The following is a 14,520-nucleotide window of genomic DNA, read 5'->3' on the forward strand; positions in this document are numbered from 1 at the left end:
ACAAAGAACAACTATTATTGTACTTTAAGAATATATAGGCAAGAAGTAAATGTAGAGAAGAAAAAGTATTACGCACATAAAATTAGTTTAGCAAATAACAGTCCAGCTACTTTATTTAGTATAGTTAAATCCCTGACAACTTCTTCGCATCAAAATCCCTTAGATGTGGATGATTCGACATGCAACAAAATAGCTCTATATTTTCAAGCTAAGGCAAACAATATAATTCAAGAATTTAAAGATTTACCATACCCAGAATATAAGGACCAGGAACCAGTAATTTGCTGGTCATCCTTCAACAAAGTTACACCAGATACAATTCAAAAAATCATAGTTAAGCAAACAATATCAAATTCTCTTTTAAATCCCTGCTCAGGGCTACTTTTCAAAAATCTAGGCCAAGTATGTCTAGAACATATTTGCTCAATAGTTAACCAATCTCTAGATACTGGGAAATTCCCAACATATCTAAAACAAACTTCGATATTACCCATTCCCAAAAATAAATCAGTGTCCTCTAGTGATTTTTCCAATCTTAGATCTATTGCCACATTAACATCACTCTCAAAAACCTTAGAATCTGTAGTCCTGCATCAATTAAATTAATCTTTGTCAGAACACGACATTATGCATCCTAATCAACATGGCTTTAGAAAAGGCCATTCAACTGAAACCCTTCTTCTCTCTTCTTTCGATACCTATTTAAAAGGTTTCGACTCAAACATAGATTATATTCTAGTACTATTAGACATTTCGGCAGCATTTGATACACTTGATCACATGATATTAATATCCAGACTTCACTCAATAGGACTACAGGACACAGTTCTAAACTGGTTTAACAGCTATCTCACTGATCGATCATATCAAATTAATGTTAGTCTCTCTTCCTCTCAATCACATATGCAACCCACAGGTGTCCCACAAGGTTCATCCTTGTCTCCCATACTGTTTAATTTATACTTATTACCACTATGTCATATACTATCGGCCCTAAACGTCCATTTTAAAATTTATACGGACGATATTCAGCTATTTGTCCCATACAAATCCTCATGGACCGAAACCCTTAATTTAATTCAGATCTACATTAAAACCACACAACAATGGCTTGCCCATCATCGGTTAAAATTAAATTTAAAAAAACTGAATTATTACATCTAAGTATGATTGATAATCTATAAATAGTCCACCATCTTATATTACTATAGGAAGTGAGAAGATTTCAATAAATAAAACAGCTCGGAATTTGGGAATACTATTAGACACAAACTTGTCCCTAACCCAACATACTGCTAACGTGGTGAAAAATTCATTCTTTAAATTACACATGCTAAAACAATTTATTTATTTATTTATTTATTTAACAGTTTTTTATACCGACCTTCATAGTAAATTTACCATATCAGATCGGTTTACAATTTAACAAAGGGAAAAACTAGAGTAACAGATTTGCGGCCATTGTTATTCTTTTTGGACTTTCAAACTGTTCTTCAAGCTTTAGATTACTGCAGTGGGCTATATCTGGGTTTACCAGATTCTACAATTAAATCTTTACGTCTGATTCAGAACGCTGCAGCCTGCATCCTAACAGGTATATCATTGAAAGAGCATATCACTCCCATTTTATTTAAACTACATTGGCTACCAGTTAAATACAGAGTTAAATACAAAATAATATCATTAATACATTCTTTGTTAAACAGCCAGGATTCCATTTGGCTATGTACCTCGTTACGTTTGTACAAACCCACCAGAGATCTTAGATCTAACAATATGAATCTATTAGAAGTTCCCTCGGTATGACTAGCCAGATATAACTAGGCAGAGGGCTTTCTCAGTGGCAGGTCCTATCCTGTGGAACTCTCTTCCAAATGCACTAAGACATATTACTAATGAAAAGGACTTTAAAAAGGCCTTAAAAACATACTTCTTCAATGAAGCATTTCCAGTTACAGATCGCTAAACTATACTAATTTGTATAGCATACATGGCATACAATCCTCTCATTTTCTAGCTTGACTTGTTTATAATTTAGTATTGACTTTGGTTGGCAGCATTTCACAAGTGGCTTGCAGCCGTTGTATGTCTTGTGACAAAGTTGCCAAGGCGTCCTCCACATTGGTTAACGCTGCTTCACCGACTGGAGTTGTTGCTGAATGGCCGTCAACTAGGTGCTCACTCCATTAATTTGGCTAGAGAGCTGAACAAATCTATCCTCCAAAGCGGCTAAGACCGTCACTGCGATATCGGAGCTTAAGACTTCCGGGCTTTCAGTCCACAAAGTAGGCTCAGACACGTCAGCCATTTTGATATCGGCCCCTTTCACCTTTTCTTTTTCCTTTTTGGTGGATTTTGTTGCCATGCCAGCTTATAGCGCATATTAAATCCGGTGAGCCTGAACAGTCAAATGTAGGAATAACGTCGCTAACAAAAGATGAGCAGAGCGGGAGAGCAAAGTCACCCGAACATAGGGGAGAGGACCCTTGGAGAAGTCAGAGACGCATCTGCCCTCTCTCACAGCATCACGTGGTCCCCCTTAACAAATAATTATATAAAAAAGAAAAGTTTTAGTTTATAGTTCTTCAGTTATGGCATTTGCTCTGTTCACTGTTTAAAACAGCTTTATTTGTAATTTGCTTTAAAGGAGTTACAGACTCATCTCTGTATCTGAAAGAACACATTTTCCATTTATTAATCTGGCATTTGAGCTAGAAGACATTGTGTCAAACACCAGCCTGCTTTGATCATTTCGGCAGCGTAGGACTTTCTAATCTGAAAGGTCATATTTTAAGCAGAACAGTAACATAAAGGCTTTTACAGGATATTCTACTTGATTGACTCATTACTAAGTGCCTTATAATCAACAAATATGGAACTCTTTCTGATACTGAGATGTATGATGGGGTAATATTGGAGAACATACTGTGCATTCAAGCCTCTTCTTCAAAGGAAGTAATTTGTCAATGACCATAATGTCTTGCTCTGTTTTAACTCTTTTGTTCCTGGGTGAAATATAATAATACATTCTACATGCGGGGCCATCCCTCTAATTCAGTGGCAGTACAGGTGCAGAAGATATGGATTTAATTCCTGGGCTAGAACTCTGCTCCTCAAAATAGTTGGGGCTAAGGGTGCTTCAGAGCTCTTTGTGGGGGAAGGGAGCCCAATATTAAAAAAAACAAAACTTAGCTAAGTGGGACTGCAGATTATCCAGCTACAGTCAGCAAGCATCACTTAGCTAGATAAGTGACTTATCCAGCTAAGGGCCTGATTCACTAAGGCATTTCTCCCATTCTGTGTCTATGGGAAAATGCCTTGATGAACCAGGCCCTAACTTTTCAGCCAGATAACTTGGGAGAGGGAGGGGGAATGAACGGATCGGAGAGGAGTCGAGTTAGCCGGATAAGTCATCCAGGTAACTTCGATAATCAGTTAGCCGGTTAACTTATCCACTAACTTTTAGATAGTTGGGTATATTCAGTAGCACAGCAGTACCACTGAATAACCCGGCTAAGTTAGCCGGAGAAGTGTAGCCAGCTAACTTGACAGTGGCTGAATATAGACCCCTCTGGGTTCACATTAGCCAGGTTCTGGAGTGAGCTATGGCTTGTCATCCCTGCCTGAAGACTGTCCCTACCATGGCTGGGCTGGGCTGAGTTGGGAGGGGATTCAATTTGAAAGAAACCCCCTCTCCCAAGCTCCTGGAGAATGAAGGCTCCTGGCTCCATAGCCCAACAGAGATTGTTTATGAATGAGCTGGAAGGCCTAAAGGAACAGGAGGAAATTTACTGGGCCAAAAAGAAATGTCTTATATGTGGACATTCACATGTCCTCAATTAGAGGTACATTTTAAAAAAGAGCGCGCGCGCATATTTTTGTTCGAGCACCAGGCGCGAACAAAGGTACACCGGATTTTATAAGATGCGCGCGTAGCCGCGTGTATCTTATAAAATCCGGGGTCGGCGTGCGCAAGGGGGTGCACATTTGTGCAACTTGCGCATGCCGAGCCCTGCGCGCGCTGCCCGTTCCCTCCGAGGCCGCTCCAAAATCGGAACGGCCTCGGAAGGAACTTTCCATTCACCCCCCCGCACCTTCCCCTCCCTTCCCCTACCTAACCCACCCCCCCAGCCCTATCTAAACCCCCTCCCTACCTTTATCTTAAAAGTTACTACTGCCTCTGGGCAGTAGTAACTTACGTGCGCCGGCGCATGTCGGGGCCGGCACTGTGTCGGGGCACTCGGCCATGCCCCCGAAACGCCCCGAGCCAGAAACACGCCCCCGGACACGCCCCGAAAATGCCACATCACCCGCCGAGCCTATGCAAAATAGGCTCGGCGGGCGCAGGGGGTTTTTAAAAGGGTTACGCGCATACCTTATGCGCGTAACCCTTTTAAAATTCGGCCCTTAATATCTAGGGCAAGGGCGGGCAATTCCGGTCCTGAAGGGCCACCAACCAGTCAGGTTTTCTGGATCTCCCTAACGAGTATGCATGAGATAGAGTTCATGCACACTGCCTCCATTGTATGTAAATATGTCTCATGCATATTCACTAGTGTTATTACCTCTGATCCAAGGAGTTCATTAACGGCCTGTTAATAGCAGCACTACAGGAACAAAACTGCTATTAACCTGCTGGCATGTATACAAAGCGGCAGTGAAGCCTTTAACATTGTATTTGGAAGGTAAGGATGCTGGCCCCAGCTTTTCTGTCTGAATTCCAGGCACATTGCTTTCCAAATGGAAATGAAGATGCCAAAAATTCAACTGGCATGAAAATTAGGGGTGCGCAGGCAGGAAATTTTCCTTTCATGTTGTTTGGGCAGGGGGATTTCACTTTCTAAGTACAATGTTTTTGTTTCGATTTTTGCTATAGGACACGCTGTTTTACAGTAGCATGCACTACAACAAACCCGCACCACCAACATTTTTTAAAAGCCCCTCTCCCCGGGCTTTTTGGCATCCCTTTCCCAGCCACCCCACTCTGGAGACGATGCAATACAGTGCGCTCAGTCGAGCGCACTGTATAACCCTCACTCGGACGCGGGTTAAATAGGCGCTAATCCACCCCCTAATGCAATAGGGGGATTAGCACCTATTTAACATGCTTCCGACGCGGGGTGAATGCGATAGCGCTCATCACATTCAAATGTAAATGCGTCGGTTTTCATTACTGGCAGACGGCCAGTTATGAAAACCGATGCCGAGCTTACCGGCGTCGGTTTTCGTAACCGGCAGCCGCGGCTGGGTCGCATTAGCAAGGAGGCGCTAAGGTTGTGTAAGCGACCCTAGCGCCTTTTTGCTAGCGCGACCCCCTAATTTGCTTATAGCATGGCGCTCCCCTTGCGGGCGCCATGCGCTCATTAAGAAAGCTGGCACTAACTTTTCAGCGCCCGCTTTCCTCGCTGTTTTTTTTTTTTTTTGCGTCAGTCTGTCTGCATTTGTGGATCCACAGGGGGCAGGAGCCATTCCCAGTTGCTTCTGCTCTCACTGTTGCTGTACCTCTGCCAGTGCTGCATGCAAATACACCCTCATAATTATTCACTAGGGATATCCTGAAAACTGGACTGGTCGGCAGATCACCCAAGGATTTGAGGGTTGAGGACCAATGATGATCTACAGACTAGATTTATTCAAATTATTTTTGACCTCTGGGTTGTGAACAGAGGCAAAAACCTTAAATAGAAACTATTCTAAAAGCAGATATCTGGCAAAGTTTCTAAAAAATGCTCCTTATGACCCAAAGGAAGATATTTAGAGCACATAGGAAGAGGAGGAGAAGAAACCACCAGGGATACTCCATTTATTTCACACATCCACTCTGCCCTGAGACAGGCCCACAAATACCAAGTCACCCAAATGCCCGTACACTTGTTCACCTCCAGCGCACATCAGATATGAACGTATTAACCCCTGCTCGGCGCTGGTGGGAGCCTGAGCCAGAGTTCCACTGCTTCCCCACAGCTCACACTAATTCTTAGGGGAGCGATTTTTAACATTTCAAAACCTTTTTTTTTTTCCCACTTTGCAAAAAAAAAAAAAGAAAGCTAGTCACAACAAACCATCTTCTTTCACGCCATCAGATAGCAGAAAAGAAGTTTTTTTTTTCCCCCCAAACATTTTCCCCCCCAAACAAAAGCTGCCTTTGAAAAGCCGGCACTGCTGTTTGTCCATTTGGGAAGCACGCAGCACCTACGCTGGGCCCTGCTTCCTTGAAGGTCCTCTACAGTGCACACACTGGAAAGGGAAAATGAGGTTTATGTATATTTCGCACCCCCAAAATATTATTCTTGGTTCAAAAGCCCCACGAAGCCTTCTTTTCTGGTTGTACTCGACATTTCCCACTCAGGGCTGCCTTACCAGCAAATCTAATCCCAAATGTAATTTCACTTTAACTATATACTTTTATCTCTAGGTTCTTTCTAGCCCATGTTCTTTGAAAATTCTGTGATTTAAAAGGACCCCCAGTAAACTACCATGGGTGTTTTGTAATTAGTATAAACTGGGAGTGGCCCACTGGATGGATTTTTAAACTTCTGTTCAGTGAGCCCTATGCTCTGAGTGCTTTGGGCAAATCGCTTTAACTTGCTTTCGCCTCTAAATTTTACACAGCCATGCTCGAAAATTGGTGACAGAATTGCAAATTTCCCTTTCCCTTGTATAAAGAAATCAATAAAAAAAAAAAAGGGGAGCATATAGCAATAATAAATGGCCTAATGCTGCAATTTAGAAGTTTGCAGGACATGTAGGAACTGTTATCTGGTTAACGCCAGTTACACAGACTGCTACAGGTAAGCATTTATTGATTGAGTCTGATAATGAATTTATCTACAGCCTCCTTCATTAACAAACCACTGCAAAAGGGATTTAACACAGAGAATGGAATTAATTTCAGTAGCCTACAATGCCCAATGCTTGTCCTTAGTGAGCTGAGCACAATAATTTGATATTAAGGTATCAGCAACAGATAGCAAATGAGAGAATGATTATTGTTTTTGAGTTAAGATGTCTACAAACTGTTTAGTAATTAAGCACAAGACAGATTTAATAATTTTTCACTGTCATAAAAATTTCAAAAATCATTTTATTCCTTATTCTAATTTTTTTTCCTCTGATAATTCATGAGGCTGTTATTGCTGATTCAAGTAATGATGCTATTAATAGTGCTATTGTCTTCTGCCAGTTCTCAGTGCCATTGTCCTGTAGGTCACTTATCAAGTTTTCTTTGATCACTTCTCATTCTATTTACTCCCTCCGGGGTATTCACTCTGTTACAGATCTTGGTGTCATCTGCAAAAAAAAAAAAAGGCAAATAATTCCTCGTAACCACTTTGCCGTATCACTCACAAAGACATGGAACAGAACCAGCCCCAGGACTGACCCTTCAGGAACTCCACATAGTGAATTCCATTTACCACTGCCTAGGGGCATTGCTATGGGGTGGTCATGGTGGCAAGTGGCCCCCTCCCACCAAAAATGACTTGCCACACCAACCTTGGCTGGCACTTCTAAGCCGGTTGGGTGCCTCATCCTTCCTGCAGGCCGTGAGTTCGTAACATCCCGTTTGAGAGATGCACAGCTTAGGGAATGTGCATTTCCCTGCTATTGCACTGCAGGCAGAGTTTGGATTCTGCATGATTCTGTTTTTAATTTGTGATCACTTATTTTGTATTAGGGAAGGGTCAGTTTGTGTTCTGCAAGTAGGATGACTGGGGTGAGGATTTCTGCTAACGTGTAGCGTCTGTGTCTCAAGCTATAGCAGCCTGGGCTGTTCTGATTTTCCCTTAGGAGGGGTGATGGAGTGCTGGCTGCCCTTTCCCAGGTACAGTTGCTTCTGTTTGAGTCCCGAAATGAGTGCTGTTATGGTTTGGCAGATTTCCTACCTAGGTTCTGAGTATCTTTTTTGCAGGGTTTTGAATTTCTTCCCATAGTTTCTGGCAGTGGAAATTGTTTATGTGGCTGTTCCTGAGGTGACACCATAATCTGAATATTTATTTATTTTTGGTAAGTTATAAGAGGTAATTATTTTGGTAATTATTTGATGCTATCAAATACTTTTAATGATAGCTTTACTGGATGATTGAAATTGGCCAGGGTGTTTTTTTCAATTGCATAGAAGATATTTGGGACTTTTTCTTATTATGTCATTTCTAGCCAATCTGAAGGCAGAGGGGGGGCATGATGTGTGGAAATGTCACGTTGGCTTGCCCCCTCTATAATTTAACTTGCTCCACCCGTCTCCCTTCTGTCCCCCAATATTTCTATCTAGCGATGTCACTGCCCATACCTTCAGTTGTCTATCACTTAACCAGTTTCAAATCCAGTCCACTACCTTAGTATTCACCCCCTTAAACCTGGTAACCTGGGTGGTGGCGGTTTCAGTCTGTTCTCAAAAGAAAAATGAAATACAGCAGCAAGAGAGGAATAGGAAGGAATTTTCAGCATTGATTTGACAGAGGGGTCTATCAAACTGCTCAGCGTGACTTTAAGAGACTGCACAGCAAGAGAATTCAGCCAGCCTGTCGTGATAAGTTTCTGCGCCATTGGATTATTAAATATGTATTTTAAAAAAAAAACCAACATTTGTTGCAATAGCTGAGTGCTTGTGACCCATGAACAAGAAATTCAGAACGAACTATTGATCGGTGGTTTTGAAGCCCCAATAGAGACCAGTTTCTGGTTAAACTGGAAGGCCAAAAGAGCGGAGGAAGCTGCTGGGTCAAAAAGAGGAAAGGAAACACAGTATTAAAAGCATTGAAAGCGAATGCTTTTATTGTAAAAATCACAATTTATTTATTTATTTCACTTTTTTTATACCGGTATTCAAAAAAGATATCATATCAGTGTACACATTATAACATTCACATCCAACAAAAATAAAATAAAATAAAAATGCTTCTTTATTTATTTATTTTTGTCCCATAACACAGTCTCAGTTATAGATAATGGCTCATTCAGAACATCACATTAGAAAGTGAAATATTCACGTTTGTAAACTGGTCAGATTTAGTAAATTGTGACTGATTGCTAAAATTATTAATTTTTCTTATTTCTCAATATTCTTTTACTATTGAGACATCAGGGAAAGCGTGAGCTTACCATGACAACCCAAATTTGTTTACATTATTGTCCAATCAGAGAAAGCCACTAGATACAGAGTTAAATAGCAGGTAACGGCAGGAAAAAGACCTTCTGACCCATGCAACCTGCCCGGCTAATCCCGTCCATGCTGCTAAGGAAACATCCCAGCAAGGCCCAATCTATGGAACACAATGCCCATTGAAATCAGATTACAGAGTGATATCAAATTTTTTAAGAAAACCTTAAAGACATGGCTCTTTAAACAAGCCTTTCCTAAAGAAACGGGAGGGTAGAGAGGTAGAGAGAAAGCAAGTCAGAGAAGCGCAGTTGAGAATGAACAACAACAATTTTTAAAAATGCATGTTAATATAACTATGAAGAGTAACTCAATAATACACCTGGACTCGACCATCACTACTCAAACATCAATTTTATTAATGAGTTTGTAACCGTACTTAATTGGCACCTGTTAGAATGTACGATAACCTACCTATACATACCTTATTTTGTGCCTGTTTGTAAACCGTTGCGATGGTACATAACTTAGCGACAGTATAGAAAAGTTTTTAAATAAAATAAATAAATAAATTGTGATACCTCTGTAATTGCGTTCTCACCTATTTATAAGTGTATAATTATACGGCTAGATTCTGGACTGGCATGCTACCTTTCCATTACTTGGTATTAATTACAATCACTTTACATTGTTCAAATGTTATGTCAGACTTTTAACGCAGAGCCCAGCTGTCACTGAGACATTAAGCAGTGATCTCATGAACGATGTCATTGTGCCTAACCAAGGGGTGAGAAATCAAGAATTTATACATGCGGAAGCTGGCAGTGTCCGCCGAAGTCGTGTAAAGGGCGTTTGTCAGTGCTAAATATAAATTTTATTCAGGAGGGCACTCTGATTTGCCTACTCCTTTGAAGACTTCTTATTTGAAGCTCTTGAATAAAATGTAGATTATTTATTTACCACTGACAAACGCCCTTCAAGGACTTGGGTGGACACTGCCAGCTTCCGCACACAGACATTATTCTTGACTTCTCATCCCTTTGGTTGCGTGCATTGCCCCCTCCTGCTATTGGATTTGATTGCATCTAAGCACGCGTTCCCACTGAAAGCACCGGAAGCCACGCAAGCACAAATGAAAAGAAAAAATTAAAATAAACTGCATCGAGTTCATGCTAACACGTGTGCAGGGGAAAAGCTGTTGAGATAGCATCGCTAGTAAACAAAATAGTGCTCTCAGAGATTGTTGAGCTATTTCTTAAAAGTGTTGCACAACATCTTGAAAATGGAAAATATTTGTAGTCCCAGCTCTTTCCGCAGGAGCGCGATTCCCCTTTAAGGGGCCCCCTCCCAGCTGAGCTAACATTGTGCCAGACTTCTTGATTGGGCGTAAGAGTTATTTCATGCTGGCCAAGCTGCGGCTTCTAATCTTGAGCCTCAATTTCCTGAATAATTTCAGCTTAAATTCTCTCTCTAGGGCCCTTTCCCTCTGTGCTCAGCTTGCAGAGGGTTTTTGTACAGCTTGTTTTCATTCTGAAAAAATAAATAGTAGCCCCTCCCTCTTTAAAATGTGGGGAGATTTCCAAAGCAGATTTGTTTCAGCTCAGTTCCTCTGCATGTGTTCTGTCTGGTGACAGACATGACTTCAGAACAAGGAGTTTCGTGGGCAACTGATAAGAGCCTACTTTCTGGGTCGCGCATGCACACATCCATATGGATACCTGGATCTAAAAAATTATACCAGTCAGGAGGATATTCTTGAATCTACCCACCACGTCCTGGGACCTACAAACTAAAAGCTTAGGGGTAGATTTTAAGAGGCGCGCGCGTGGCCTACATGTGCGCGCGCTACCTGGCGCACACGCATGTACGCCCAATTTTATAACATGCGCGCGCCTGGTGCACAATTATGCATCTTGTGCGTGTTGCCTTCCCCCGTTCCCTTCCCCCTAACCTGACCTTCCCCCCCAGCCCTACTCTAACCCCCACCCTGTCCTTTGTCTTACCTTTTGCGCCTGCCTCTGCGCAAGTTGCAAGCGCCGGCAGGCTGCCGGCATGCGATCCTCCGACACAGCAGCAATGGCCGCTCTGTCGGAGGCCTCTGGCCCTGTCCCCAGACCGCCCCTTTTGTAAAGCCCCAGGACTTACATGAGTCCCGGGGCTTTACGCGCGTCGCCGAGACTTTTTTAAAATAGGCCCGGCGCGCGTAACCCTTTTAAAATCCAGCCCTAAATGTCACTTAATGTGCATTGTTACATTTTTTTAGTGCATATGCTAAAAAAAAAAGTATCCTTAATAACTCTTCCGCTCTATTAACTCATAATGTCCCACATTTTTTTAAGAAGCTATCCTTCTAAATAGGATACTGGGATATAATGGGTTAACATAGACCCTAATATAAAAAACAAATATTGTGTCTCCATCCAATATCCATATGATAGCCAAATAGCATATGAGCGGATGCTATACAAAATAGCACACATGCGTTAAACTAATCATGCTCAGCCCTCTTTTCTCCATTGCGCCTCCTCCTTGCTTGAAAACTGTAAAAGGAAGTTGGGCTGGTTGTCAGTACTGAGGGGAGGAGCAGAAGAGCAACTGAATCCCAGGTTGAAGGAGAATAGGGGGGGTTAAAGAAAGAAAAGTGTCTTGAACTCCTTCTGTGTCTGACTTTCCCACTCATCATCCATTGTTCCAGATCAGCAAATGCATGAGTGAGTGCTTGTTTCTATCTGCCAGTCTTCCATGTCAGTAAGGATCTTAAATGAGCAGAGTGAAAGGTCATAGTTGGTGAGAGAATGGAGAGTGGAAGGGGCCATGTGACTGTGTTGGTGAGAAGAACAGGCATGAGAAGTGAAAGTGTGGATAGAGGTAGTTTTTAAGGACAGGAAGATGCAGGCTAAGCTTTACTGCCCAGACCCTTATCTTTATCTGCCTTACAAACTAAAATAAATAACTATGTTTTACACACGTAGAATATCTAGACCGAAAAGCAAAGGTGAGGTTCAGGAAGCGTTCATTGGCAGGTATCAACAAGCAAGTATCAACAGTGTTTGATTATCATTTTAGCTATGAACACATTCTGAGCTTCATATGCCATTTTCACTGTTGAACCTTGAGAGGTCACCTATTGTAGGTGATCAATATACCTTCATATGTTTTGTCTCTGCTAGAGTAATCAGGTGTTTAGTGAAGGCAATGTAAACTTTAGAATAATGCTCCGTTTTGAAAGGGTTATTACATTCTCTGCTTGTAACACAATTGAAAAGAAGGCCCCAGAGATCATGACTTGTTTTCAAATAGATTTTCTCCTTTTACCTTAGACCTAAATCCTTGAGTCTTTTCTACTGGTGCCAGTAAGAATTCTTGTTTTTTTGCTTCTTGGCTTCAGCTTATTACCTCTGCTTCCCAGAGATGCTCAATCTGTTCCTCTGTCCTCCTGCCTCTTAATGTTATTTGCATTTTTATGTTGCCTTTGGGGTAAGTTCACCACCTGGCTTGACTGAATCAGAGCCGATGGCAGAGACATCACTGCCGAAAGGGTGGCCATAGCCCCATGGTACTCCTGGCCCCACATGCAGTTATCCATGGCAGGTTCGACAATGCAAGAGGAGCACATGCTCCTCATAGTCACAGCCCTGCTCCCTCCCCCCCCCCAATGCTCATTCTTCCTCACTACAGCCAGGATGAGGAGTGGCTAGAAATGTTTCTGCCAATGATTAGCATTCCACAATATGTGGGCCGGCACCATGAGTAACTTGCTCATGGTGCCAGAGAAGATGCTGCTAAGCACTGGCCAGATCTTGCTCAACTAAATACATGGGTGTAATTTGAATGGCCAAACAAAGAAGACGCACAAGATCCAAGGCCAAAAGAAGATGCAGCCGCACATCCCTGCAGCCAGAAGATTGAAAACAAAGCAGAGATGGGGGCAGGGTCCAGACAGACTGGAGGGGGTCCTCAGCCTCAGAAATGGGAGCGGTGAAAGAGGGAAGAGCAATTGGTTAGATTGAGTTGAGTTACTTTGTGGGGGGAGAGAGAATACCTGGGTGAGGCTGGGAAGTAGGTGAAGAAATAGTGCCTGGGTTGTGCAGAGGGGAGGGAGACAGAGTGCCTAGATTGGGCTAGGGAGAGGATGAGCGAAAGTTGGGGTTATAGTGGGAAGGGGAGAATGCTGGGGTAGATGGGTCAGTTAAAGGCTAGTGGGTTTGGCCTAGGGTAAGATCATTGAGGTCAGAAAGGGGGAGAATGGGGCTGGAATGGGAGGGATGGAGGAATGCACTAGGGTTGGAGGGGGGGAAGGAGTCTGAGGTATATGAAAGGGGGAAGTACTTGGGTTGGGGAGGGTAGAAAGAAAGAGTTCATGGACTGGGAAAAGTGTTTGGATTGAGAGAGAGAAGGGGAGATCACTGGGATTGAGGAGGAGAAGGAAAGGTGGAGATAACAGGCTGCAGGGGTACTGGGTTGGGGGAGGGAGGAAATTATTGTGGTTGTGGAGTAGAGTACTGAGATTTGGGGACAGATGGGGAGATCACTGGCAATGGGGGGGGGGGGGGGGGGAGAGGAAAGACCTGGAGTTGGCAGGAAGAGGAAGTGAGCGAGCCCCAGGGTCAGGGTGAGAAAGGGGAGAGTGCTGGGGCCAGGCCTGGGGAGAGGGGGAGAAAGTGTGAGAGTACATGTGTGTGTCAAAGAGAGAGCAGGGGGGGGGGGACACGACAAAGAGCTTGTGCCATTGTCTCTGTACAGGGTGATGGTGTCATGTCACCTGCTTATGACACTGGACTGAGTTGTAGGGATGTGAATCGTTTTTTGACGATTTAAAATATCGTCCGATATATTTTAAATCGTCAAAAATCGTTAGAGCCACGATACAATAACAATTCCCCTGATTTATCGTCAAAAAATCGTAAATCGGGGGAAGGGGGAGGGGAAAGGGGAGTCTCCTGCCGCGAATCGTTTTTCCATACGGAAAAACGATTTGCATGCAGGAAGTCGTTCCCGGACCCCCGCTGGACCCCCAGGGACTTTTGGCCAGCTTGGGGGGGCCTCCTGACCCCCACAAGACTTGCCAAAAGTCCAGCGGGGGTCCAGAACGACCTCCTGCAGTCGAATCGTGTTGTCTACGGCCGGAGAAAATAAAACGACCGTCATGTTAAAAATCTGCCATTGTCAGGTTTCTTTAAACTGAATCCACTCAGTGTTTAATGGACTAAACAGGAGCATATTATGTGGTTAATTAGGGATCTAGCCATTTTGGCTAAATAATAGATAAAATGCCTGAAAATACCTTTATGACTTCAGAGCTATTATTTTGGGACTGTTGGAAATGGATTACAAATTTATAATTGGAGGCAGCTGCACAATTTTTATTTTTTTTTTAGTAAAATAACCCGAGCGTCGTATGAAAAAGTTGTTACTTGATAATT

This window comes from Rhinatrema bivittatum, chromosome 10, assembly GCF_901001135.1.
Source record: "Rhinatrema bivittatum chromosome 10, aRhiBiv1.1, whole genome shotgun sequence".
Classification (NCBI taxonomy): domain Eukaryota; kingdom Metazoa; phylum Chordata; class Amphibia; order Gymnophiona; family Rhinatrematidae; genus Rhinatrema; species Rhinatrema bivittatum.